This window comes from Carassius carassius, chromosome 45, assembly GCF_963082965.1.
Source record: "Carassius carassius chromosome 45, fCarCar2.1, whole genome shotgun sequence".
Taxonomy (NCBI): Eukaryota; Metazoa; Chordata; class Actinopteri; order Cypriniformes; family Cyprinidae; genus Carassius; species Carassius carassius.
The window spans coordinates 27,075,894-27,102,036 of NC_081799.1; the positions used below are offsets into that span (position 1 = coordinate 27,075,894).

The following is a 26,143-nucleotide window of genomic DNA, read 5'->3' on the forward strand; positions in this document are numbered from 1 at the left end:
GGAGGGTGTTTTGGTACCATTATTTATTCATGGCTGTGTTTTTGGGCAGAATTGTGAGTGAGCCCACTCCCTTGGATGAGAAGCAACCCCACACATGAATGGTGTCAGGATGCTTTACTGTTGGCATGACACAGGACTGATGGTAGCGCTCACCTTTTCTTCTCCGGACAAGCCTTTTTCCAGATGCCCCAAACAATCGGAAAGGGGCTTCATCGGAGAATATGACTTTGCCCCAGTCTTCAGCAGTCCATTCACTATACTTTCTGCAGAAGATCAATCTGTCCCTGATGTTTTTTTTGGAGAGAAGTGGCTTCTTTGCTGCCCTTCTTGACACCAGGCCATCTTCCAGAAGTCTTGTCCTCACTGTGCGTGCAGATGCGCTCACACCTGTCTGCTGCCATTCCTGAGCAAGCTCTGCACTGGTGGCACTCCGATCCCGCAGCTGAATCCTCTTTAGGAGACCATCCTGGCGCTTGCTGGACTTTCTTGGACGCCCTGAAGCCTTCTTTACAAGAATTGAACCTCTTTCCTTGAAGTTCTTGATGATCCTATAAATTGTTGATTTAGGTGCAATCTTAGTAGCCACAATATCCTTGCCTGTGAAGCCATTTTTATGCAACGCAATGATGGCTGCACGCGTTTCTTTGCAGGTCACCATGGTTAACAATGGAAGAACAATGATTTGAAGCATCTCCCTCCTTTTAACATGTCAAGTCTGCCATTCTAACCCAATCAGCCTGACATAATGATCTCCAGCCTTGTGCTCGTCAGCATTCTCACCTGAGTTAACAAGACGATTACTGAAATGATCTCAGCAGATCCTTTAATGACAGCAATGAAATGCCGTGGAAAGGTTTTTTTTGGGATTAAGTTATTTTTCATGGCAAAGAAGGACTATGCAATTCATCTGATCACTCTTCATAACATTCTGGAGTATATGCAAATTGCTATTATAAAAACTTAATCAGCAATTTTTCCAATTTCCAATATTTATGTAATTCTCAAAACTTTTGGCCACGACTGTACACATTATGACAATGAGAATATATTAAAGGAGAAGGAATATCTCACGTGTCATCGAGGTCCTGCACCGAAGCAAACGCGGAACTGAAGAGAAGAGAAGAAAAAGCTGCAAACACACAATCACATCAGACGCCGATCTGATTCATGATGACTGACTGATATAAAGAGGTGTAAAGATGTAAAGAGTCTGTACCCGCTCTGAGCAGCGCCATGGAAGAATCAGAATCAGAATCAGAATCAGAATCAGAATCAGAAGAGCATCAACAGGAAATGCGAACAGCAGCAGCGGCGCATGCGCAGTGACGCCATTCGCTTCCAGTCAAAAGCTGAAGCTGCGTCCGACTCGCTCTCTCTCTCTCTTTTCTTTTTGTTTTATTGCAAAAAAACTTGTACACACGTAAAAAAAACAAAAACAAACAAAAAAAAAAACGCAAGCGAGGCATAAATACACTCCAACTAGAAGCAATCATCAAATTAAAACAGACATTCCGGATTTGCATATAACATTATAGTATCACATAAAAGTGCAAAAATAAACTTACATTCTCTTGGAAAAGTTGTCATAGTACATCAACAACTTACCACTCTTTTTGTTATTTTGTCTAAATAAGTCTAAGAGATGAAACAAGAGAGTCAAATTCCACAAGAAAAAAGGGGAAAGACAAAGGAGATTTAAGCCATTTCTGTTTATGAATATAGAAATTTTGCATTCAATATAAGAAAAATAACATCACATTCAACAGATAATAGCTTTGGATTTTCATAATAAAAACATCTTTGAGGACAAAGGTGTGGGACACATTTGTAAAGTTAGAAATGTAGGTGCTTAAGTCAACCCATAATTTGCTGTTAACACCGCGATCAAAAAAAACAAAAAACCTAAAAAAAACAATGGGCAGCTGTTTCCTCCACAAAACGAGCAAGACTCATCGACATTAGAATATTTAGAGATAGAGAGATTAACGGGGTAGATGTTTTGAAGGTACTTATTAGAAACACAGGGAGGCCTGGAAGGAGCCAGGCCTTTCTCCAATTATTTGTTATATGAACCCCAATAGAATTTCTTGGAGTAATCTTTCTCTTTGTCTGAAATATTTTGCAGATATGTCTGTTATTGCATTTTCGATCTAAAATACCAATACTACCCAAACATAAAGCCGGATAAACACTGTTGCCTTTACTGAATTAAAGGTGACTTGAAATTAACTGAGTTAAATCTACTGGGATGGCTCTCATCAAAGTATTATATTCCTTTGGTGGGACTGGAAAATTATGGAGATTCATAAATTGTTTGTAAGTTAAAATATTACCAAAATCGTCAATCACAGATAGAATACAGTTCAAGTTGTTATTAAACCATCTAGGGGGGGGGGGGGGATATTTATTTCTAACTGTTATATTAGCATTATTCCAAAGGAGAACTTTATGGGGGGAGAAACCCAGGACAAAACACAATTTCCACAAAAGAAGACATTGCTGATGGAAGTTAGATAAAGAAATAGGTAACTTGCCAGGCAAAAAGAAAAAACATTTTAGAAAGAAAGATAGGCTACCAAGTTGGTCAAATATCTTATTTGGGATAAAAAAAAAAAAAAAAACACAGTGACTTTGGATTTGCAAGGCATATTTTCACCAAGTTTACTTATCTGCAAAGTCCAAAAAGTCAAGGCCACCTTTGCTTCTGGAGTTGCTTCTGGAGCAAGCACATCTCCTTTTAACTTGTACGGTCTATTTTTCTAAATAAAATCTCAAAATATTTTATTAAATTTCCTTTATAGCTTTATCATTAACAAACAAAGAAAGAGCAGAATATACAAAGTGAGAAAGCCCTTCAACTTTATAATGTAAAAAAGTACTGTAGAATTTACAGGATTTTACTGGCAAAAAATTAGCCAATAAAATCCTGTAAAAATTATTTTACATTTACATTTAATCATTTAGCAGACGCTGTTATCCAAAGCGACTTACAAATTAGAACAATAGAAGCAGTCAGGTCAACAAGAGAACAACAACAGTATACAAGTGCCATGACAAGTCTCAGTTAGTCTAGTAGGCAGACTAGGCAGGGTTTTTTTTTTGATTAAATGAAAAGAAAAGAAAAGGAAAAGTTCTAGTATTAGTTGGTTAAGTGCTGGCGAAAAAGATGAGTCTTTAGATGTTTTTTGAAAATGAGTAAAGACACAGCTGTACGAATTGAGATTGGGAGGTCATTCCACCAGCTGGGCACAGTCCAGGAAAAGGTCCGTGAGAGTGATTTTGAACTTCTCTGGGAGGGCACCACAAGGTGTTGTTCACTTGCAGAGCCACAAAGTGGATTTTAACAGGGTGGGTTACAGTAATAGCATGTGATTCAAATGAACCATTACCTGTAGGTGATGGCTGAAGATCAAATTTCCATCGTTTCGATAGGATACACTGGTGTCACGGTTCGGTTCGGTACGGTTCGGTACGTTTTAGATACAGCAAAAAGAAAAAAATGGCAGATAAATTTCCTTGATTTTTAAAAAATGTTTTATTTATTAAAACTAACAAAGTATATATTTTTTTTTTACATTGAACAATGATGGAGCTATTCTTTACCCATCTTCTATGGTGTTTTCTTAGCAGCATACTACTGTATAAAACAAAAACAGCTCCTTATAAAAAAAAAATGAAAATGTTATATTATTGTAGTAGTTATGAACAAATACAAAAATGTAACTTTTTATATGGAACTCTATAACTCTTTATATTGAGTGTGTTTTTACTCAGTTGGTTCTGTATAGGGCTAATGTTTTTGGAACAAAGCAGGAATTACGGTCTGTCTGAAATGGGCTCGTGAAGGAATATTGTAACAGGGCTCAATTACATTAAGCATGTTCTTAAAACCTCCGTTTTCCACTACAGAGTAAGGCGCTCGCTCACTCAGTACGCGCTGAAGGCTCGTTGCAAAATGGCTAATGCGTTTAACAGACCAGAAATAGAAGACCCTCCAATAACCAACAGGTCTGGGTGCACTTTGGATTCCCTGTAAGCTATAATGGTGATGATAGAATGAATGGTAAATAGTAAGGTCTCATATCCGCGGCAATAACGTAAATGTAGCCTACCAATCGCCGTGGTGATGTCTTTTGCCCTGTTTGAATCCGTTGGAAATGTCTGTCTAAATGCTGCCGGGATAGTTTGTTGCGTGTATGTTTTGCCTTTTTTTCGTCTTTTCACAGATACTGATACACTAAGGTGATGTCGGCGTAAATGAGTTGACATGTTTCAAGTATTCCCTCTGGTGTTTTTTTTTTTTTTTTGTATTCCCGCTGGTGTACCCTAGATGCGACATATCGTTGTTTTTTTTATCCACCACTCTCTTGCCATCACCATTTATAGCTTACAGGGAATCCAAAGTGCACCCAAACACCAGACCTGTTGGTTATTGGAGGATCTTCTATTTCTGGTCTGTTAAATGCATTGGCCATTTTGCAACGAGCCTTCAGCGTGTATTACTGAGTGAGCGAGCGCCTGACTGAGTAGCCTAACATAAACATATAAGTTGGTGTTTTTTTCTTCTTCGGGGGTGTCAGGGGCGTTGCCCGTTACGTCGTTTGGGTTATTGGGATACCTTGTTGAACGCATATCATTATATTTCACAATTTCTTTTTATTTTCCAAATATAATTAATTAGTCCAACGAACCGTTCGTTCCATAATGCGTACCGCGTACCGAACCGAAAGCCTCATACTGAACGGTTCAATACGAATACGCGTATCGTTACACCCCTAATATATATATATACAACCCGAATTCCGGAAAAGTTGGGACGTTTTTTACATTTTAATAAAATGAAAACTAAAGGAATTTCAAATCACATGAGCCAATATTTTATTCACAATAGAACATAGATAACGTAGCAAATGTTTAAACTGAGAAATTTTACACTTTTATCCACTTAATTAGCTCATTTAAAATTTAATGCCTGCTACAGGTCTCAAAAAAGTTGGCACGGGGGCAACAAATGGCTAAAAAAGCAAGCAGTTTTGAAAAGATTCAGCTGGGAGAACATCTAGTGATTAATTAAGTTAATTGATATCAGGTCTGTAACATGATTAGCTATAAAAGCTTTGTCTTAGAGAAGCAGAGTCTCTCAGAAGTAAAGATGGGCAGAGGCTCTCCAATCTGTGAAAGACTGCGTAAAAAAATTGTGGAAAACTCTAAAAACAATGTTCCTCAACGTCAAATTGCAAAGGCTTTGCAAATCTCATCATCTACAGTGCATAACATCATCAAAAGATTCAGAGAAACTGGAGAAATCGCTGTGCGTAAGGGACAAGGCCGGAGACCTTTATTGGATGCCCGTGGTCTTCGGGCTCTCAGACGACACTGCATCACTCATCGGCATGATTGTGTCAATGACATTACTAAATGGGCCCAGGAATACTTTCAGAAACCACTGTCGGTAAACACAATCCGCCGTGCCATCAGCAGATGCCAACTAAAGCTCTATCATGCAAAAAGGAAGCCATATGTGAACATGGTCCAGAAGCGCTGTCGTGTCCTGTGGGCCAAGGCTCATTTAAAATGGACTATTTCAAAGTGGAATAGTGTTTTATGGTCAGACGAGTCCAAATTTGACATTCTTGTTGGAAATCACGGACGCCGTGTCCTCCGGGCTAAAGAGGAGGGAGACCTTCCAGCATGTTATCAGCGTTCAGTTCAAAAGCCAGCATCTCTGATGGTATGGGGGTGCATAAGTGCATACGGTATGGGCAGCTTGCATGTTTTGGAAGGCTCTGTGAATGCTGAAAGGTATATAACGGTTTTAGAGCAACATATGCTTCCCTCCAAACAACGTCTATTTCAGGGAAGGCCTTGTTTATTTCAGCAGGACAATGCAAAACCACATACTGCAGCTATAACAACAGCATGGCTTCGTCGTAGAAGAGTCCGGGTGCTAACCTGGCCTGCCTGCAGTCCAGATCTTTCACCTATAGAGAACATTTGGCGCATCATTAAACGAAAAATACGTCAAAGACGACCACGAACTCTTCAGCAGCTGGAAATCTATATAAGGCAAGAATGGGACCAAATTCCAACAGCAAATCTCCAGCAACTCATAGCCTCAATGCCCAGACGTCTTCAAACTGTTTTGAAAAGAAAAGGAGATGCTACACCATGGTAAACATGCCCCGTCCCAACTATTTTGAGACCTGTAGCAGAAATCAAAATTGAAATGAGCTCATTTTGTGCATAAAATTGTAAACTTTCTCAGTTTAAACATTTGTTATCTATGTTCTATTGTGAATAAAATATTGGCTCATGTGATTTGAAAGTCTTTTAGTTTTCATTTTATTAAAATTTAAAAAACGTCCCAATTTCCGGAATTCGGGTTGTATATATATATATAAATATATATATATATATATCAGTGGGGATTTCTTTAAGACTGCAAGGGAAGCTCAGCTTCCCCTCTAATGTAAAAAAACAACAACGGTCAAATATATACTATTGTGTATTATGTATTGTGTTAATCAGCTACATGTCGGCTGACTCGATTTTCTTCTCATACATTCCCGTAGCGTCACAGTGCATTTCCCTGTTGAAGCAGAGCGTCCACTGACTTCAATGGGGCTGCTTTGAACAGTTTTTTTCAGTGCTCCGAAGCTAGACGGTCATTGGATAAATGCTACGATTATGTCCCGCCCACGGACGCTCAGCGTCTCTGGAAGTGAATGTGGAGTGGGCTGGCCCGGACTCCGGGCTTCCGCGTGATGATTGGAGGATCTGTCGATCTCCTTTTGACTGACAGCGGTCTGCACCATAAGAAGTCGGTGAAGCTGTTTCACGCTCAGTCCCATGATCGCGGATTTCTCAATTGTATCCGAAAGACAAACTGCGGCTATATTTCTTGATATTTTTAAAATGCAGAACCACCACAAAATTAAATTGGTAACTAAGACAGATTGAAAATGTGCGCGCGCACACACACACACACACACACACACACACACACACACACACACACACACACACACACACACACACTATAGCCATCTAGTGGTTAAAGTGATTTATTACAATTTTTAAACTGAATTTTCCAAAAAATGGGCAAAAATCTTACATTAAACCTTATAAAATTATCCATGGTAACCCCATGTATGAAAGTTAGAAATCTGGGTCTTTTATGAAGTGAATTTTACCTGAAATGCTTTTTTCTTTTTTTGTAAAAAAAAAAAGCCTATTTAAATAAATATTTATTTATTTATAGAAATTTAAAAGATTTAAATCCTCCAAAAACTGTACAAAGTTTAGTAAAAACCTAAATGAACAGAGTAAAATTATATTTGTAAAACATTTAAATATTTTTCTATTACAAAATTAAATGTTATTGTCTGGGGTCAAAAAGACCCCGAGTGTCACTACAAATGAAGACCATCAGAGGGTTATAATGTAGGCCGAAAATGAGCTTCCCCTCTTTGAAAGACCAGCAGCCACCACTGATATATATATATATATATATATATATATATATATATATATATATAAATATATATATATATATATGTATATATATATGTATATATATATGTATATATATATATATATATGTATATATATATGTATATATATATATGTGTACAATATATCCCATAATTCCAAGCAGTCAACAATACCCATGTGCACTACATTACCCATACACCTCCTGGTCAACGTCTTTAAGTAGACCGCTCTTCTTTCCATTGTTTCTCTTCCTTTGGTGAGGTGAGGGTGCTTAAATGGACACCCAACCATGTCCTTTGAGTCCTTTCCTTAGGATGCTGTAGTATGGGGTGGTGCTAGCGCAGTGGATAAGACACATGTCTTTGGTGTGAGAGACCCGGGTTCAAATCCACTGTGAGACACCAATGTGTCCTTGAGCAAGACACTTAACCCCTAGTTGCTCCAGAGGTGTGTGACCTCTGACATATGTGGCAATTGTAAGTCGCTTTGGATAAAAGCGTCAGCTAAGTGAATAAATGTATAAATGTATGTTCGTGGGAGGAAAGGAAGAGGACTAAGAGGTCGGCTGGACTGCTGACGAATTTATTAAACGAAAATAACTAAAAAATCACAAACACCCAATGGTGACTTTTACTCTGACACGTTCGCACAACACTTTCGGTTTACTCCTTCCAGTTTCTGTTTCCGGCTCGGGTCAGCAGTCCGTCTCTCTCTCACTTGCTTCCGTCTCTCCTGGCGTTTAATACTCTCTCCACGCCAATTACTGGAACAAGAAACAGGTGATGATAATTTTTGCCCAAACCACTCACTTACCGCTCGTCTCCTGATTCTCTCTCCAGGTGCAGACTTCGCTAAACCACGCCCTCCCTGCCACATACCCCCACCGCCCGTCTCAGGCCGGGGCGCCATCCGGCCTGCAGCCCCCCCCCCCCATTTCTGGAGAGGAAGTCAGCCACCGCCATCTGAACACCCGGCCTGTGGACCACCTTGAACTTAAAAGGCTGAAGAGCTAGATACCAACGAGTGATCCGCGCGTTGGTATCCTTCATGCGGTGGAGCCACTGCAGCGGACCGTGGTCCGAACAACGGCCCGCCAAACAGAGCAGCCTTGACCTGGGTAAAGGCCTGCTGACACGGCTCCGTCCACTGGACTGTATCTGGCACCTACTTTTTAGTAAGGTCAGTCAAAGGGCTGGTGAGGTCCGAATAATTAGGAATAAACCGTCTATAATATCCCCCCAGCCCCAAGAACTGCCTTACCTCCTCTTTGGTCTTGGGACGTGGGCAGGTCGCAATAGCGGCTGTCTTATCAATTTGGGGACGCACCTGTCCATGCCCCAAGTGGAAGCCCAGATACCTTACTTCCACACGCCCAGTCGCACACTTCTTTGGGTCAGCCGTGAGCCCCTCTGCCCTTAGCGACCTCAGGACAGCCCTCAGATGCTGCATATGCCGCTGCCAATCATTACTAAATATAATGATATCATCCAGGTGGGCAGCCGCATATGCAGCATGGGGCCGCAGAATCTTATCCATGAGGCGCTGAAAGGTAGCAGGTGCCCCGAACAAGCCGGAAGGGTAACAAATTGGTGTAATCCAAACGGCGTTGTAAAAGCTGTCTTTTCTCTGGATAATGGAGACAAGGGTATCTGCCAATAACCCTTTGTTAAGTCCAATGTCGAATAAAAACGAGCCGTGCCTAGTCGATCAAGCAACTCGTCAACCAGCGGCATTGGATACGCGTCGAATTTCTACACAGCATTCACCTTGCGATAATCCACACAGATCCGGACTGAGCCGTCCGTTTTCGGAACTAAAACTATCGGGCTCGCCCAGTTAGTGTTGGATTCTTCTATTACCCCCATGTCAAGCATAGCGCCTAATTCAGCCTGAACTACTTTTTTCTTGTGCTCAGGTAAGCGATAAGGCCGGCTGCGAACTACCACGCCTGGCTCGGTCTCGATATGGTGCTGAATCAGCTTAGTACGGCCCGGTAGGGGCGAGAAGACGTCGGCAAACTCTGCCTGTAATTTCGTTAAATCAGAGAGTTGGGACGGCGAGAGGTGATTTCCACCTGGAGCCAGGGCGAGGGATTGTGGTTTGATATTCGCCTCTGGTCCGAGATCATCTTCCCCCCCAATCACCGTTGCCAACATCACTGATTCTGCCTCATTCCATTTTTTAAGGAGGTTGAGGTGGTAGATCTGACGGGACCCGTTCCTATCGGACCGTATTACCTCATAATCATTATCTCCGACTTGTCGTGCGACGTCAAACGGTCCCTGCCACTTAGCCATTAATTTAGAGCTCGACGTTGGGAGTAATACAAGTACTTTCTCTCCCGGTGCAAATTTGCGTAACCTAGTTCCCCTGTTATACAGCTGGCTCTGGCGGTCCTTGGTCAATCCCGCCCCGACATGAGGAGGGCCAGGTGGACGGGACCTAGGTAGAGGGACAGGGCGAGAGAGAGAAGGGGGAGAAAGAGAATGAGAGAGAGAGTTAGAGGGCCGGGGTTTGCCGACCCCTGGGAACGCCACCATGTGGTCCTCCGCCAGACCACTGGGAAGCCGTGCGATGAACTGCTCCAGCACCACCAGGTCGACGACATGCTCCACGTCACTTCCCTCGGCCAGTAGCCACTTGCGGCAGGAGTCCCGGAGCTGTTGGGCCATCCCGAAGGGCCGACCCGCTGGATGATGGCCCTCTTCAGGTCGTCGAAGACCAGGAGTTTCGCCACCGGAAGTTGTTGCGCAGCCACCTGGGCCTCGCCGGAGCAGGGGAATGAGGCGCACCGGCCACTGCTCCGCCGACTTTTCGAAGAGCTCCAGGAAGGCCTCCGGATCGTCCTGGGGCCCCATCTTGTGTAGTGGCAGGTGCATGGGGGCAGCGGGCGGCCCGGCAGCCTCGGTGCGAACCTCCCGATCAATCCAGCTCCGGAACCTCTCGCGGCCCTCCTGCTGGGCCTGAACGATGGCTTGGAAGCGCCTCTCCTGATCAGTCCTCAGGTCCAGCAGGGCCTGGTGTTGTTCGCGGTTGCAGGACCGCGAGGGAGGCGATGATATCCGCAAGCGGTGTGGAGGACCGGCTTTGCATGGCGGCGGCGACGGTCCTTCTTCCTTCCCAGGTTTTGGCACCAGTGTAGCATGTTCGTGGGAGGAAAGGAAGAGGACAAAGGGGTCGGCTGGACTGCTGACGAATTTATTAAATGAAAATAACTAAAAGTTCACAAACACCCAATGGTGACTTTTACTCTGACACGTTCCCACAACACTTTCGATTTACTCCTTCCGGTTTCTGTTTCCAGCTCGGGTCAGCAGTCCGTCTCGTTCTCGCTTGCTTCCATCTCTCCTGGCGTTTAATACTCTCTCCACGCCAATTACTGGAACAAGAAACAGGTGATGATAATTTTTGCCCAAACCACTCACTTACCGCTCGTCTCCTGATTCTCTCTCCCGCTGCAGATTTCGCTAAACCACGCCCCCCCCCCCCCCCCTGCCACAGATGCATTAAGTAAATTTGTTTGCCAATTTATGGTTTGATTGAGTATATATATACAGTACAGACCAAAAGTTTGGACACACCTTCTTATTCAAAGAGTTTTCTTTATTTTCATGACTATGAAAATTGTAGAGTCACACTGAAGGCATCAAGGGCTATTTGACCCAGAAGGAGAGTGATGGGGTGCTGCGCCAGATGACCTGGCCTCCACAGTCACCAGACCTGAACCCAATCGAGATGGTTTAGGGGTGAGCTGGACCGCAGACAGAAGGCAAAAGGGTCAACAAGTGCTAAGCATCTCTCGGGGAACTCCTTCAAGACTGTTGGAAGACAGACAAAGCAGTAATCAAAGCAAAAGGTGGCTACTTTAAAGAACCTAGAATATGACATAATTTCAGTTGTTTCACACTTTTTTGTTATCTATATAATTCCATATATAATTCCACATGTCTTAATTCATAGTTTTGATGCCTTCAGTGTGAATCTACAATTTTCATAGTCATGTAAATAAAGAAAACTCTTTGAATGAGAAGGTGTGTCCAAACTTTTGGTCTGTGCTATATATATATATATATATATATATTTATATATATATATATATATATATACTCACCTAAAGGATTATTAGGAACACCATACCAATACTGTGTTTGACCCCCTTTCGCCTTCAGAACTGCCTTAATTATATGTGGCATGTATTCAACAAGGTGCTGAAAGCATTCTTTAGAAATGCTGGCCCATATTGATAGGATAGCATCTTGCAGTTGATGGAGATTTGTGGGATGCACATCCAGGGCACGAAGCTCCCGTTCCACCACATCCCAAAGATGCTCTATTGGGTTGAGATCTGGTGACTGTGGGGGCCATTTTAGTACAGTGAACTCATTCAATTCAAGTTTTCAATTCAGTTTATTTGTATAGTGCTTTTTACAATACAAATCGTTACAAAGCAAATTTACAGAAAATTATGTTTCTACAATATTTAGTAATAGCTTTTAAGTGGTGACTGTCAGTTTGTGCACGTATGACAGGATTTGTAGAAAAATTAATACAAGACGTAGTCAGCCAGATGATGAACATTATTAATATTATTAATAATAAATAATTATTATATGATGCAGTCACACTTGTAGCAATATTTGTTAGTTCTGTTGTTGATTCAGGGTTAGCATCATCTGAGGTCCTCTGAGGGTCAGCATCATCTCTTCTCAGGTGTTTTGGATCCAGACTGGAGCTTGTGTAAATCCTAGTTACCACGGGATGTAAATCCCGTGGCATAACATAGAAACAAATAGAGACATCATTAGCATAGCTGCTGATCCAACAAAGTAAAATTAATTAGTTTAACCCAAGCTAAAGAATAAAAATGCGCATTTGATCAGATGCAACTACACTCACAATTTAAGATACATTATTTAAATGTTTGGCAAAAGAGATGTGTTTTTAATCTAGATTTAAACAGAGAGAGTGTGTCTGAACCCCATTATTATCAGGAAGGCTATTCCAGAGTTTGGGAGCCAAATGTGAAAAAGCTCTACCTCCATTAGTGGACTTTGCTATCCTAGGAACTACCAAAAGTCCAGCATTTTGTGACCTTAGGGAGCGTGATGGATTGTAGCGTGGTAGAAGGCTAGTTAGGTATGCAGGAGCTAAACCATTTAGGGCCATATAGTTAAGTAATGATAATTTGTAACTGATACGGAACTTAATAGGTAGCCAGTGCATAGACTGTAAAATTGAGGTAATATGATAATATTTTCTTGACCTGATAAGGACTCTAGCTGCTGCATTTTGGACTACCTGTAGCTTGTTTATTGAAGAAGCAGGACAACCACCTAGAAGTGCATTACAATAGTCCAGTCTAGAGGTCATGAATGCATGAACTAGCTTTTCTGCATCAGAAACAGATAACATGTTTCGTAGCTTGGCATGGTTTCTAAGATGGAAGAATGCAGTTTTTGTAACATGGGAAATATAATTTTCAAAAGACAAGTTGCTGTCTAATATAACACCCAGATTTTTGACTGTAGAGGAAGTAACAGTACATCCGTCTAGTTGCAGATTGTAATCTACAAGATTCTGTGTAGTGTTTTTTGGTCCAATAATTAATATCTCTGCCTTATCCGAATTTAATTGGAGAAAATTATTGGTCATCCAATCTTTTACATTTTTAACACACTCTTTTAGCTTAGATAATTTAGAAGTTTCATCTGGTCTCGTTGAGATATATACAGCTGAAGCTGAAGCTAATTCCATATTTTCTAATAATATTACCAAGGGGCAACATGTATATTGAAAATAGAAGGGGACCTAGGACGGATCCTTGTGGCACTCCATATTTTACTGATTATAAATGAGATGACTCGCCATTTAAGTAAACAAAATGGTAGCGATCAGACAGATAGGATCTAAACCATCTTAGAGCCTGCCCTTGAATACCTGTAAAGTTTTGTAATCGATCTATGAGTATGTCATGATCTATGGTGTTGAAATGAGATGCAGCCTTGATCTGACGCAAGAAGCAGGTCATTTGTAATTTTAACAAGTGCAGTTTCTGTGCTATGGTGGGGCAGGAAACCTGACTGAAATTCTTCATACAGATCATTTTTGTGCAGGAAGGGGCTCAATTGAGCAGACACAACTTTTTCTAAAATTTTAGACATAAATGGAATATTTGAAATAGGCCTATAATTTCCCAGTTCACTAGGATCTAGTTTTGATTTCTTAATAAGAGGCTTTATAATCACCAGCTTGAATGGTTTTGGGACGTGACCTAAAGATAACGACAAGTTAATAATATTGAGAAGCGGTTCTTTGGCTACAGGTAGCAACTCTTTCAGTAATTTAGTGGGTACAGGATCTAATAAACATGTTGTTGGTTTAGATACAGAGATAAGTTTATTTAGCTCTTCCTGTCCTATATTTGTAAAGCACTGCAGTTTATCTTTGGGTGCGATGGATGAAACTGAAGTGTTAGACACTGTAGAATCTACATTCGCTATTGTATTTCTAATGTTATCTGTTTTTTCAGTGAAGAAATTCATAAAGTCATTACTATTAAACGTTGGTGAAATATTTCAATCAGGTGGCTTCTGGTAATTTGTTAATTTAGCCACTGTGCTAAATAAAAACCTTTGATTGTTTTGGTTATTTTCTATGAGTTTGTGTATATGCTCTCCCCTAGCAGTTTTTAGAGCCTGTCTATAGCTGGACATACTGTTTTTCCACGCAATTCTAAAAACTTCCAGCTCAAAAACAAAGTGTCGCTGCTCGTGCTCCCCCACATCGGGACTGAGGGCCTTAGCGACGCTTTGAGTCGGGGACTTCCAGGCCCAAGTCAGACCTGCGAACAGTCATCGAGGCCTCGACAAAGAAATCCTGACGCCAGTGGCTTTGGGATTCAGAGGGCAGCCCCTACTGGGGTAGAGTTTCAGAGTTTCAGGGCGCAGTGGCCTCCAGCGAGCACTGCTCCCAGTTATTTCCGCCGCCCCTTCGGGAGCCTCTTACACCAGAGGTCAGTCTCGAGAGACTGATTCCCTTAGTAGATTATTTAGCTGCGTGGAAACTACTGCCAAATGTATCTCATTGGGTCCTGCGTACGATAGAAAAATGCTACTGCATTCAGTTCGGTCATCCACCGCCAATATTCAATGGAGTTACACCAACAATAGTCGGCCCCTGGCAGGCTCTGGTTATGGAACAAGAAGTGAATACCCTATTAAGGAAGGAGGCCATCGAGGTGGTCCCTCCTCTAGACAGGGAGTCCGGGTTTTACAGCCGGTATTTCATAGTTCCAAAGAAGGATGGGGGGCAGCATCCAATCTTAGACTTACGTCATCTGAACCACTCAGTTATGCCACTGAAGTTCAAAATGCTCACTGTCATACAGGTCGTAGCTCAAATCAGATCCGAGGACTGGTTTGTCACAATAGACCTCAAAGACGTATATCCGTCCTTCCATAACACAGGAAGTTTCTGAGGTTCGCTTTCTGGGGCAAAGCTTATCAATATCGAGTACTTCCCTTCGGCCTTGCACTCTCACCCCGCACGTTCACGAAATGTGTAGATGCGGCTCTGGTTCCCCTCCGTATGCAGGGCATCCACATTCTGAATTATATCGACGATTGGTTGATTTTAGCTCAATCAGAGCAGATGGCGGTTCGACATCGAGATGTCGTTCTTGCACATATGGGGGAGCTGGGTTTGAGACTAAATGCCAAGAAGAGTGTACTTTCTCCAGTTCAGAGAACCACCTATCTAGGCGTAGTGTGGGATTCAACCACGATGCAGGCACATCTGTCTCCTGCTCGGATCGAGTCGATCCTCACATCAGTCGAGAGAGTCAAAGAAGGCCAGTCACTCACAGTTTCAAAGATTGTTAGGTCTGATGACAGACGCGTCCCTCACCGGTTGGGGTGCGGTCCTGAGTGGCCACCCTGCCCGCGGTCTGTGGAGTGGTTGCCATCTGACATGGCACATCAATTTCCTAGAGATGCTAGCGGTCTATCGAGCATTGAAACATTTCCTCCCAGATCTTAGGGATCTGTCTCTTATATCAATCACCAGGGGGGTCTGAGTTCACGCCCCTTGTACAAGCTGGCACACCAGATCCTTCTGTGGTCCCAGGGCAAACTCCTCTCGCTCAGAGCAGTGTATATTCCAGGGAGATTGAATGTGGGAGCAGACATACTGTCGAGACAGGGGCCGAGGCCCGGGGAATGGGAACTTCACCCCGAGGTGGTGAAGCAGATATGGAGACTGTTTGGCACAGCCCAGGTGGACCTCTTTGCGCCTCAGGAGACATCGCAATGTCCCCTTTGGTTCTCTCTAGTTCATCCAGCTCCCCTGGGACTGGACGCTATGGTACAAACCTGGCCGAGGCTTCGTCTGTACGCATTTCCCCCTATTGCTCTGTCCCGGGAGTTCTGGCGAGAGTACGCCGGGACGGGGTCTGTCAATGTCAATGTCACCTTTATTTATATAGCGCTTTAAACAAAATACATTGCGTCAAAGCAACTGAACAACATTCATTAGGAAAACAGTGTCAATAATGCAAAAATGATAGTTAAAGGCAGTTCATCATTGGATTCAGTTATGTCATCTCTGTTCAGTTAAATAGTGTCTGTGCATTTATTTGCAATCAAGTCAACGATATCGTTGTAGATGAAGTGTCCCCAACTAAGCAAGCCAGAGGCGACAGCGGCAAGGAACCAAAACTCCATCGGTGACAGAATGGAGAAAAAAACCTTGGGAGAAACCAGGCTCAGTTGGGGGGCCAGTTCTCCTCTGACCAGACGAAACCAGTAGTTCAATTCCAGGCTGCAGCTAAGTCAGATTGTGCAGAAGAATCATCTGTTTCCTGTGGTCTTGTCCTGGTGCTCCTCTGAGACAAGGTCTTTACAGGGGATCTGTATCTGGGGCTCTAGTTGTCCTGGTCTCCGCTGTCTTTCAGGGATGTAGATGTCCTTTCTAGGTGCTGATCCAGCATCTGGTCTGGATACGTACTGGATCCGGGTGACTGCAGTGACCCTCTGATCTGGACACAGACTGGATCTGGTGGCCACGGTGACCTCGGAACAAGAGAGAAACAGACAAATATTAGCGTAGATGCCATTCTTCTAATGATGTAGCAAGTACATAGGTTGTTATGGGAAGTGTTTCCGGTTCCGGTTTACCTAATTAATGCAGCCTAAAAATCCTTTAACGGATTTGGATAATAAAAGCATATTAGTATGTTATGTGTATGCCAGGTTAAAGAGATGGGTCTTTAATCTAGATTTAAACTGCAAGAGTGTGTCTGCCTCCCGAACAGTGTTAGGTAGGTTATTCCAGAGTTTGGGCGCCAAATAGGAAAAGGATCTGCCGCCTGCAGTTGATTTTGATATTCTAGGTATTATCAAATTGTCTGAGTTTTGAGAACGTAGCGGACGTAGAGGATTATAATGTAAAAGGATCTCATTCAAATACTGAGGTGCTAAACCATTCAGGGCTTTATAAGTAATAAGCAATATTTTAAAATCTATGCGATGCTTGATAGGGAGCCAGTGCAGTGTTGACAGGACCGGGCTAATATGGTCATACTTCCTGGTTCTAGTAAGAACTCTTGCTGCTGCATTTTGGACTAGCTGTAGTTTGTTTACTAAGCGTGCAGAACAACCACCCAATAAAGCATTACAATAATCTAACCTTGAGGTCATAAATGCATGGATTAACATTTCTGCATTTGACATTGAGAGCATAGGCCGTAATTTAGATATATTTTTGAGATGGAAAAATGCAGTTTTACAAATGCTAGAAACGTGGCTTTCTAAGGAAAGATTGCGATCAAGTAGCACACCTAGGTTCCTAACTGATGACGAAGAATTGACAGAGCAACCATCAAGGCTTAGACAGTGTTCTAGGTTATTACAAGCAGAGTTTTTAGGTCCTATAATTAACACCTCTGTTTTTTTCAGAATTTAGCAGTAAGAAATTACTCGTCATCCAGTTTTTTATATCGCCTATGCAATCCATTAGTTTTTCAAATTGGTGTGTTTCACCGGGCTGCGAAGAAATATAGAGCTGAGTATCATCAGCATAACAGTGAAAGCTAACACCATGTTTCCTGATGATATCTCCCAAGGGTAACATATAAAGCGTGAAGAGTAGCGGCCCTAGTACTGAGCCTTGAGGTACTCCATACTGCACTTGTGATCGATAGGATACATCTTCATTCACTGCTACGAACTGATGGCGGTTATATAAGTACGATTTAAACCATGCTAATGCACTTCCACTGATGCCAACAAAGTATTCAAGTCTATGCAAAAGAATGTTGTGGTCAATTGTGTCAAACGCAGCACTAAGATCCAATAAAACTAATAGAGAGATACACCCACGATCAGATGATAAGAGCAGATCATTTGTAACTCTAAGAAGAGCAGTCTCAGTACTATGATACGGTCTAAATCCTGACTGGAAATCCTCACATATACCATTTTTCTCTAAGAAGGAATATAATTGTGTGGATACCACCTTTTCTAGTATCTTGGACAGAAAAGGGAGATTCGAGATTGGTCTATAATTAACTAGTTCTTTGGGGTCAAGTTGTGGTTTTTTGATGAGAGGCTTAATAACAGCCAGTTTGAAGGTTTTGGGGACATGTCCTAATGACAATGAGGAATTAATAATAGTTAGAAAAGGATCTATGACTTCTGGAAGCACCTCTTTCAGGAGCTTAGATGGTATAGGGTCTAACATACATGTTGTTGGTTTAGATGATTTAACAAGTTTATACAATTCTTCCTCTCCTATGGTAGAGAATGAGTGGAACTGTTCCTCAGGGGGTCTATAGTGCACTGTCTGATGTGATACTGTAGCTGACGGCTGAATGGTTGCAATTTTATCTCTAATAGTATCGATTTTAGAAGTAAAGTAGTTCATAAACTCATTACTGCTGTGGTGTTGGGAAATGTCAACACTTGTTGAGGCTTTATTTTTCGTTAATTTAGCCACTGTATTGAATAAATACCTGGGGTTATGTTTGTTTTCTTCTAAAAGAGAAGAAAAGTAATCGGATCTAGCAGTTTTTAATGCTTTTCTGTAGGATATGTTACTTTCCCGCCAAGCAATACGAAATACCTCTAGTTTTGTTTTCCTCCAGCTGCGCTCCATTTTTCGGGCTGCTCTCTTTAGGGTGCGAGTATGCTCATTATACCATGGTGTCAAACTGTTTTCCTTAACCTTCCTTAAGCGTAAAGGAGCAACTTTATTTAAAGTGCTAGAAAAGAGAGAGTCCATAGTTTCTGTTACATCATCAAGTTGTTCTGAGGTTTTGGATATGCTAAGGAATTTGGATACATCAGGAAGATAACTTAAAAAGCAGTCTTTTGTGTTAGAAGTGATGGTTCTTCCATACTTGTAACAAGAAGTAGAATTTACAATTTTGGCTATATGAATTTTGCAAAGAACTAAATAATGATCTGAGATATCATCACTTGGCTGAATAATTTCAACACCATCAACATCAATTCCATGTGACAGTATTAAATCTAGATTATGATTTCGACAATGAGTAGGTCCTAAAACGTGTTGTCTAACACCAATAGAGTTCAGAATGTCTATAAATGCTGATCCCAATGCATCGTTTTCATTATCAACATGGATATTAAAATCACCAACTATTAAAACTTTATCTGCAGCCAGAACTAACTCAGATGTAAAATCACCAAACTCTTTAATAAAGTCTGTATGGTGCCCTGGTGGTCTGTATACAGTAGCCAGTACAAACATAACAGGGGATTTATCATTAACATTTGTTTCTTTGGATAATGTTATATGAAGTACCATTACTTCAAACGAGTTATACTTGTAGCCTGCCCTCTGAGAAATCCTGAAAACGTTGTTATAAATTGAAGCAACACCTCCACCTTTGCCTTTTAGACGTGGCTCATGTTTATAACAGTAATCTTGGGGGGTGGACTCATTTAAAATAATGTAATCATCAGGTTTTAGCCAGGTTTCTGTCAAACAGAGTACATCTATATTATGATCAGTGATCATATTATTTACAAAAAGTGTTTTCGTAGAAAGGGATCTGATATTCAATAAGCCAAGCTTTATCATTTGTTTATCCATATTGCTTCTGTTTTTTATTTGTTGAACCTTTATTAAATTGTTAATCTTAACCTGGTTTGGACATTTTTTGTTTTTTCTAGTTCGGGGAACAGACACAGTCTCTATAGTGTGATATCTAGGTGAAAAAGTCTCTATGTGCTGAGAATTAACTGACCTCTGTGACGGGAGGCAGCTAGCAGACGGTCGGTTTAGCCAGTCTGTCTGCTTCCTGACCTGGGCCCCAGTTAGTCAAGTATAAACACTAAGACTATTTGCCATATTTCTAGAGAGAAGAGTGGCGCCACCCCAGGAGGGATGAAGACCATCTCTTTTAAACAGGTCAGGTCTGCCCCAAAAGCTCGTCCAATTGTCTATGAAACCTATGTTATTCTGTGGGCACCACTTAGACATCCAGCCATTGAGTGATGACAATCTGCTATGCATCTCATCACCACGGTAAGCAGGGAGGGGACCAGAGCATATTACAGTGTCTGACATCGTGCTTGCAAGTTCACACACCTCTTTAATGTTATTTTTAGTGATCTCCGACTGGCGAAGTCGAACATCATTAGCGCCGGCATGAATAACAATCTTACTGTATTTACGTTTAGCATTAGCCAGCACTTTTAAATTTGTCAAGATGTCAGGCGCTCTGGCTCCCGGTAAACATTTGACTATGGTGGCTGGTGTCTCTATATTCACGTTCCGTACAATAGAATCACCAATAACTAGAGCACTTTCATCAGGTTTCTCAGTGGGTGCATCACTGAGTGGGGAGAACCTGTTTAATGTTTTGATGGGAACAGAAGAGCGGTGTTTTGACCCACGACTACGCTGCCTCACCGTCACCCAGTTGCCCTGCTGCTGGGGCTCTGTTTCCGGAACCGAACAATGTACAGGAATCCCTGAGCTAGACGCATCCAAAGCCGTATCTAGAGCCCTAACATTTTTACTATCCTCAATTAAAGTTTGGATGCGTGTCTCTAATTCTGAAATCTTCTCTGTCAGCCTATTTCCCTGCATTTATCACATGTGAATCCCTCATCAGCGACAGAGATAGATAAACTGTACATGTGGCAAGAGGTGCAAGAAACAATGATAGGAGAAGCCATTACTCACCGTGCTTGATGAAAATTCTTACTGCGGTTGTTTGATGAACTTGTGAAAAACTGGAGCGAGGGAGAGGAGAAAAGAAAACAGCGATAGGTTCGAATGAAGACGCTAATGACAAGCTAACGAGTGCTAACGCTTTGCAGGTGTACTGCACTCACGGAAATAAAATAAAAGTGAATGATCAAAGTTAATCTGATAAGATTGATCGATAATATCAGAAATATGGTGTGAATTAAGTTATATTTTACCACTTTAAAAAACAGAGAGTGATAGTAAGATAAAGATTCTAGAGAAAAAAATAAAATAAAAACAGCTACACGGAGCTACAATTTGCTACAGAAGGCCAACAGGAAGTAGAGAAAACACTGTCCAACAGCGACACCCGCAGGCAAGCGTCTGTCTGTTATTAGTAGCCCCGTTCTGGCCGGGCCAAATATGGTTCGCAGATCTGGTCTCGCTCCTCGACGGTTCTCCATGGGAGATACCGATCAGGACAGACCTACTCTCACAGGCGCAGGGCACGATAATTCACCCTCGCCCGGAGTTGTGGAAACTATGGGTGTGGCCACTGAGGGGCCACAGCTCATAGAATCCGGTCTCTCAACCGAGGTTGTTGAGACCCTCCTCCAATCCAGAGCTCCCTCTACGATGAAACTGTATGCCCTAAGGTGGAAACTCTTCACCTCATGGTGCAGAGACCGCCAGCTTGACCCTGTTAACTGCCCAGTTGGTACAGTTCTGGAGTTTCTACAAGCTAGGCTCTCTGCGGGGTTAACTCACTCCACCTTAAAGGTGTACGTGGCGGCCATAGCTGCTTACCATGTCCCTTTCAATGATCAGTCAGTGGGTAGACACCCCCTAGTTACACGTTTCCTCCGTGGTGCGCTGAGGCCTCCAGTACGGTCCCGTGTTCCCCCCTGGGACTTGGTTGTGGTTTTAGAGGCTCTTTGTAAAGCTCCATTCGAGCCGATACATGATATCTCAGATAGACATCTGACGCTTAAGACTACCCTGTTACTGGCTATCACCTCGCTAAAGAGAGTTGGAGATCTTCAGGCCCTTTCGGTGGCCCCTACTTACCTAGACTTTGCCCTTGGTATGGCCAAAGCATTTTTATACCCTCGAGCAGGTTATGTTCCTAAGGTTCCCTCTGTTACACCACAACCTATAGTACTGCAGGCCTTCTGCCCTCCTCCCTTTCGGGAGCCAGACCAGGAAAAGCTAAATTGTATGTGTCCAGTGTGAGCACTGGACGCATACGTTCACAGAGCTGCCCTGTGGAGAAAATCAGACCAATTGCTTGTTTGCTACGGTCCTCCTAAAAAGGGTTCTCCTGCCTCTAAGCAGACCCTAAGTCGTTGGATAGTCGAGGCTATCAATGTATCGTATGAGTCCTCTGGTCTTCCCCTTCCTTTGGGAGCCTAGGCTCACTCCACTCGGGGTATGGCGGCCTCTAGGGCCTTCTCAGCAGGTGTGTCCCTCTTGGACATCTGCAACACTGCGGGGTGGTCCACGCCCTCTAAATTTGTCAGATTTTATGACCTAGATATGCGAGCCACTCCGGGCTCTTCTGTTCTCTTGTCTTAGCTGTGCTCTTCGGATACACACTAGGCAGGGATTTGGAAGTCTGGCAGCGTGGGCACATCGTTCCCCAAAGCGTTCGACGCAGCTCGAGTTCCTGTAAAGGCGACACAGAAAACACCAGTTTATTACTAAACAATTAAATGTCTCCTTGCTAATTTAGACACATTCACAATCATTCCTTTAACTGGTTCTTTGTGGCAAGCTTTATGCGTGCGGTCATAACGCTTATTATCCTGTATGCTATAGCCTATTTAAGTAATTAAATTAATATAAAGGAGCGATTTGTCCACGAATGGCTTAAATGAACAACTACTAGTCGACTAAAAAAAAAAAAAAATAGTCGGAGGCAGCCCTTATTCTACATATTTTCGAACTAGCATGCCATTCTGGCAACCCCAGAGAATGGGTGAGCGGAGCGGAATATTCAGAAATGCGCTCTCCGCTCACAAGCTCTGATCGGAACAAACCCAAACCTCACGGTCTGCTGAACTTGCAAAAACATCAACATAGACATAGCTAGACCAGACTATTTTAGTACAAATTATGGGCTTATTGGCGATTTTTTATAATTATGAATAGGTTTATTAATTAAAAAAAAAAAAAAAAAAAAAAAAAAAAAACCTGCACCCCTAGTTCTTACGTCTATGGCCCAATGACGCTACGATCAGCATTTACTACTTAAAAAAAAATGCAGGTCAGGAAACGGGTCGGGTACAAAATTTTCTTTATCTTTTTTAGTTAGTTGAAAACGTCGGTCGGGTGCGGGTTGTTTATACATTAACCCACGCATCACTGATCTCTATTATCATAACAGTTTGAGTAATTCTGATTCCTGAACAGTAAACTTTGAAGTGTCAGCTTTGTGAGCATATATTGATTATATATCTGGTCAGAAAGAATCATGAACAGAAACCTTTTTATTTTGGGAATGTCATTTCAATGCCGAAAATGGGGGGGGGGGGGGGGGGGTGCTGATAAGGGATTAGGTATAATTAAGTGAATCTACCAGGAATTATGAATAAATCCTCTAATTTTCAATCGTTCTCATTCTGCTCCAGTGGCTGGATTTCAGATTTGAATGATGCGCGCAATCCCATAGTGCCACGCTACCGTAAGTTAGTGTAAAAAGCAGGAGCTACAGTGACAACACCTGCTTCTTGTAAATGAATTACAGTTGACGTGGAAATATACTGTAAACAACTGTAAAACCTTATATGACCCATAATACATTGCGAATTTCAGGTGCATCTTGTAAAATGTTTATACAGTAATATTCTGTAAAATTTTGCTGTAGAAACTGCGTAGTGTCATCTGCTAGCTGTGCTATTTTGATCTCTCTGTGCGTATGACTCGCTCTCGTGGTGACCATGTGAGTTGTGGATCGATGGACTTCCAATCGGGTTCAAATCGACAATCGGTGTTAAATTTTGAAAACTGATTATTATATTTATCGGGATCTTATGGCGGTGGGGCACGACTGTTCTGTGAATGGATCAGAGGTGGGTAGGCAGGGGGAAATGGATAATATTGAAGGGAGAGGTGAAGAAAGGGAAGGGTTGGGGAGGGGACAGTAGAGTGATAAACATAATAAAATAAATAAAAGAGTAAGGAGGGATAGTGTTGAGGATTCTGAATTGGAAGAAGAAAACCAGGAAACTTCTCAAGAAGGGAGGAGGGGGATTTATGATGTTGTAATACGGTTTAATGAAAACCATCAAGGGATTATGAAGAAGGTTAGCCCGTTTGTGCTAACAACAACTCTAGCAAACAAGATAGGGGAGATTGAGTTTGCAAATATCCTTAATGACTGGGAATTTATTGGTAAGATGTGCTGATGGTGGGCAAATAGAAAAAACCCTAAACATCAAGGATATAGCAAAATAGCAAAATATAGATATAGAAAATACATAGAAAAAGAAAACAAACAGCATGAAGAGGTAGATGTGAATAGAAGCTTTGAAGGAGTGTTTGTGAAAAAAAAAACAGATTTAGTTACTTTTACAGCAGGAGTGATAAATAGCACTGCAGAAGTAAAATCTAAAAATGACAAAATTTTGTTGGTGATTAAAGCAGCAATCAATCACTTGGGATTTTTTTCTTTTTTTATGAGTTGAATGAAAAACCAGATGTAATTTGCATTCAAGAATCCTGGTTGAAGCCAAATCTAGACTTTTTGATTCACAGGTATACAAAAATAAGGAGAGATAGGAATTCTGGGGATGGGGGAGGAGGGTGTGTTGTATTCATCAAGGCAGTTGTATCATATAGATTACAGATCTATGTGTGCAGATTTTAATGCTAATTGGGAAGTGTTGACAGCAACAACAGTGGGAAGTGATCACTATCCTGTCTTGTGCTCAGAAGGTGGGAAATTGGAAGTAGGAACTTTGGTAAAGATGATTGGGAAAGGTTTAAGAATGTTAAAGAAAGACAGCAGTGGAAGCTATACTTAAGACAAGAAACAGGGTAAATCGAAAATTGGTGCCTTGGTGGAATGAAGAATGTCAACAGGCAGTAAGGGACAGAAATAAAGCTTTCAGAAAACTTAAAAGAAACATAATGTTAAACATCTAATGCAATACAAAAAGGATCAAGCAATAGTTAGAAGGAAATTATGCCAAGCAAAGAGAATTAGTTGGAGAAATTTCTGTGATGAAATAGGTAGAACTACTCCGGTGGGGAAAGTCTGGGTAATGATTAAAAGAATGGTGGAGATAGGAGGCAGTGGGAATATCCTGTTATGGTATTTGACGAAGAAACTGCAGTTTCCAATAAGAAACTGGAAGTAAGTTAGATGAGCCATTTACTTTCCCCGATCAACATCAACTGCAAAAGGAATGATGCACTAAATGAACTGTACCAGCACATCAGTGAGCAGCAGACAGCACACCCTGATGCTTTTCTCATCATAGCTGTGGATTTCAACCATGCTGACTTAAAGAGTATGTTTCCAAAAACACAATAACTTTCCAACATGAGCTAATAACATTTTAGACTTTGTTTACACCACACTTAACCACAAACCAGTTAAAAAAACTGATAATGTGTGGCCGTCAGAGGCTCTTCAAGACTGTTTTGACACAACTGACTGGAATATGTTTAAGCAGGCTGCCACACGCAATAACACCACTGACCTCCAGGAGTACTCAGAGACTGTAACTGCCTACATCAACAAGTGTTTTGATGAAGTAACAGTCTCAAAAACCATCACTGTCCATGCCAACCAGAAGCCGTGGATGACAGGGGAGTTCTACAGACTCCTGAAGACACGGAACGCTGCCTTCAGAGCTGGAGATGAGGTGGGACTGAGAACAGCCAGGGCCAACCTGTCCCGCAGCATCAAGGAGGCTAAGAGACAGCACTCCAGGAGGATAGCCCATCAATTCAGCGACAGCAGAGACACTCGGAGCCTGTGGCAGGGGATACAGACCATTACGGACTACAAGTCCCCATAGAGGACCTTTGACAGCAACATCTCTCTACTGAATGAGCTGAACACCTTCTTCGCTCGCTTTGAGCAACAAAACAACACCACTGCACGGAAGACTCCACCTTCTCCCGGTGACCAGGTGATGACGCTGACCCCAGACAGTGTGAGGAGGTCCTTCAGCAGGATCAATGCGTGGAAAGCTCCGGGTCCTGACAACATCCCTGGGCATGTACTGAGAGACTGTGCAGCAGAACTCACTGATGTCTTCACAGACATTTTCATTATTTCACTTAGTCAGGCTGTTGTTCCCACATGTTTCAAAACTACCACCATCATTCCAGTCCCAAAGAATACGTCTCCATCCTGCTTCAATGACTACCGTGCTGTTACACTTACTCCCATCCTTATGAAGTGCTTTGAACGGCTAGT

The 26,143-nt window shown here is 42.1% G+C and overlaps 1 protein-coding gene across 1 annotated transcript in view; it reads right to left on the reverse strand.

Annotated features, from left to right (window-relative positions):
- LOC132127320 (protein disulfide-isomerase TMX3-like) overlaps window positions 1-1,231 on the reverse strand; it is a 36,988-nt gene extending 35,757 nt beyond the window's left edge. Inside the window, exons 1-2 of the mRNA XM_059539128.1 lie at window positions 1,217-1,231; window positions 1,072-1,129 (exon numbers count right to left, since the gene is read on the reverse strand). The gene's annotated coding sequence lies outside the window, so the exon portion shown is untranslated. The remainder of the gene's footprint in view (window positions 1-1,071; window positions 1,130-1,216) is intronic.
- Between the last annotated feature and the right edge of the window lie 24,912 nt (window positions 1,232-26,143).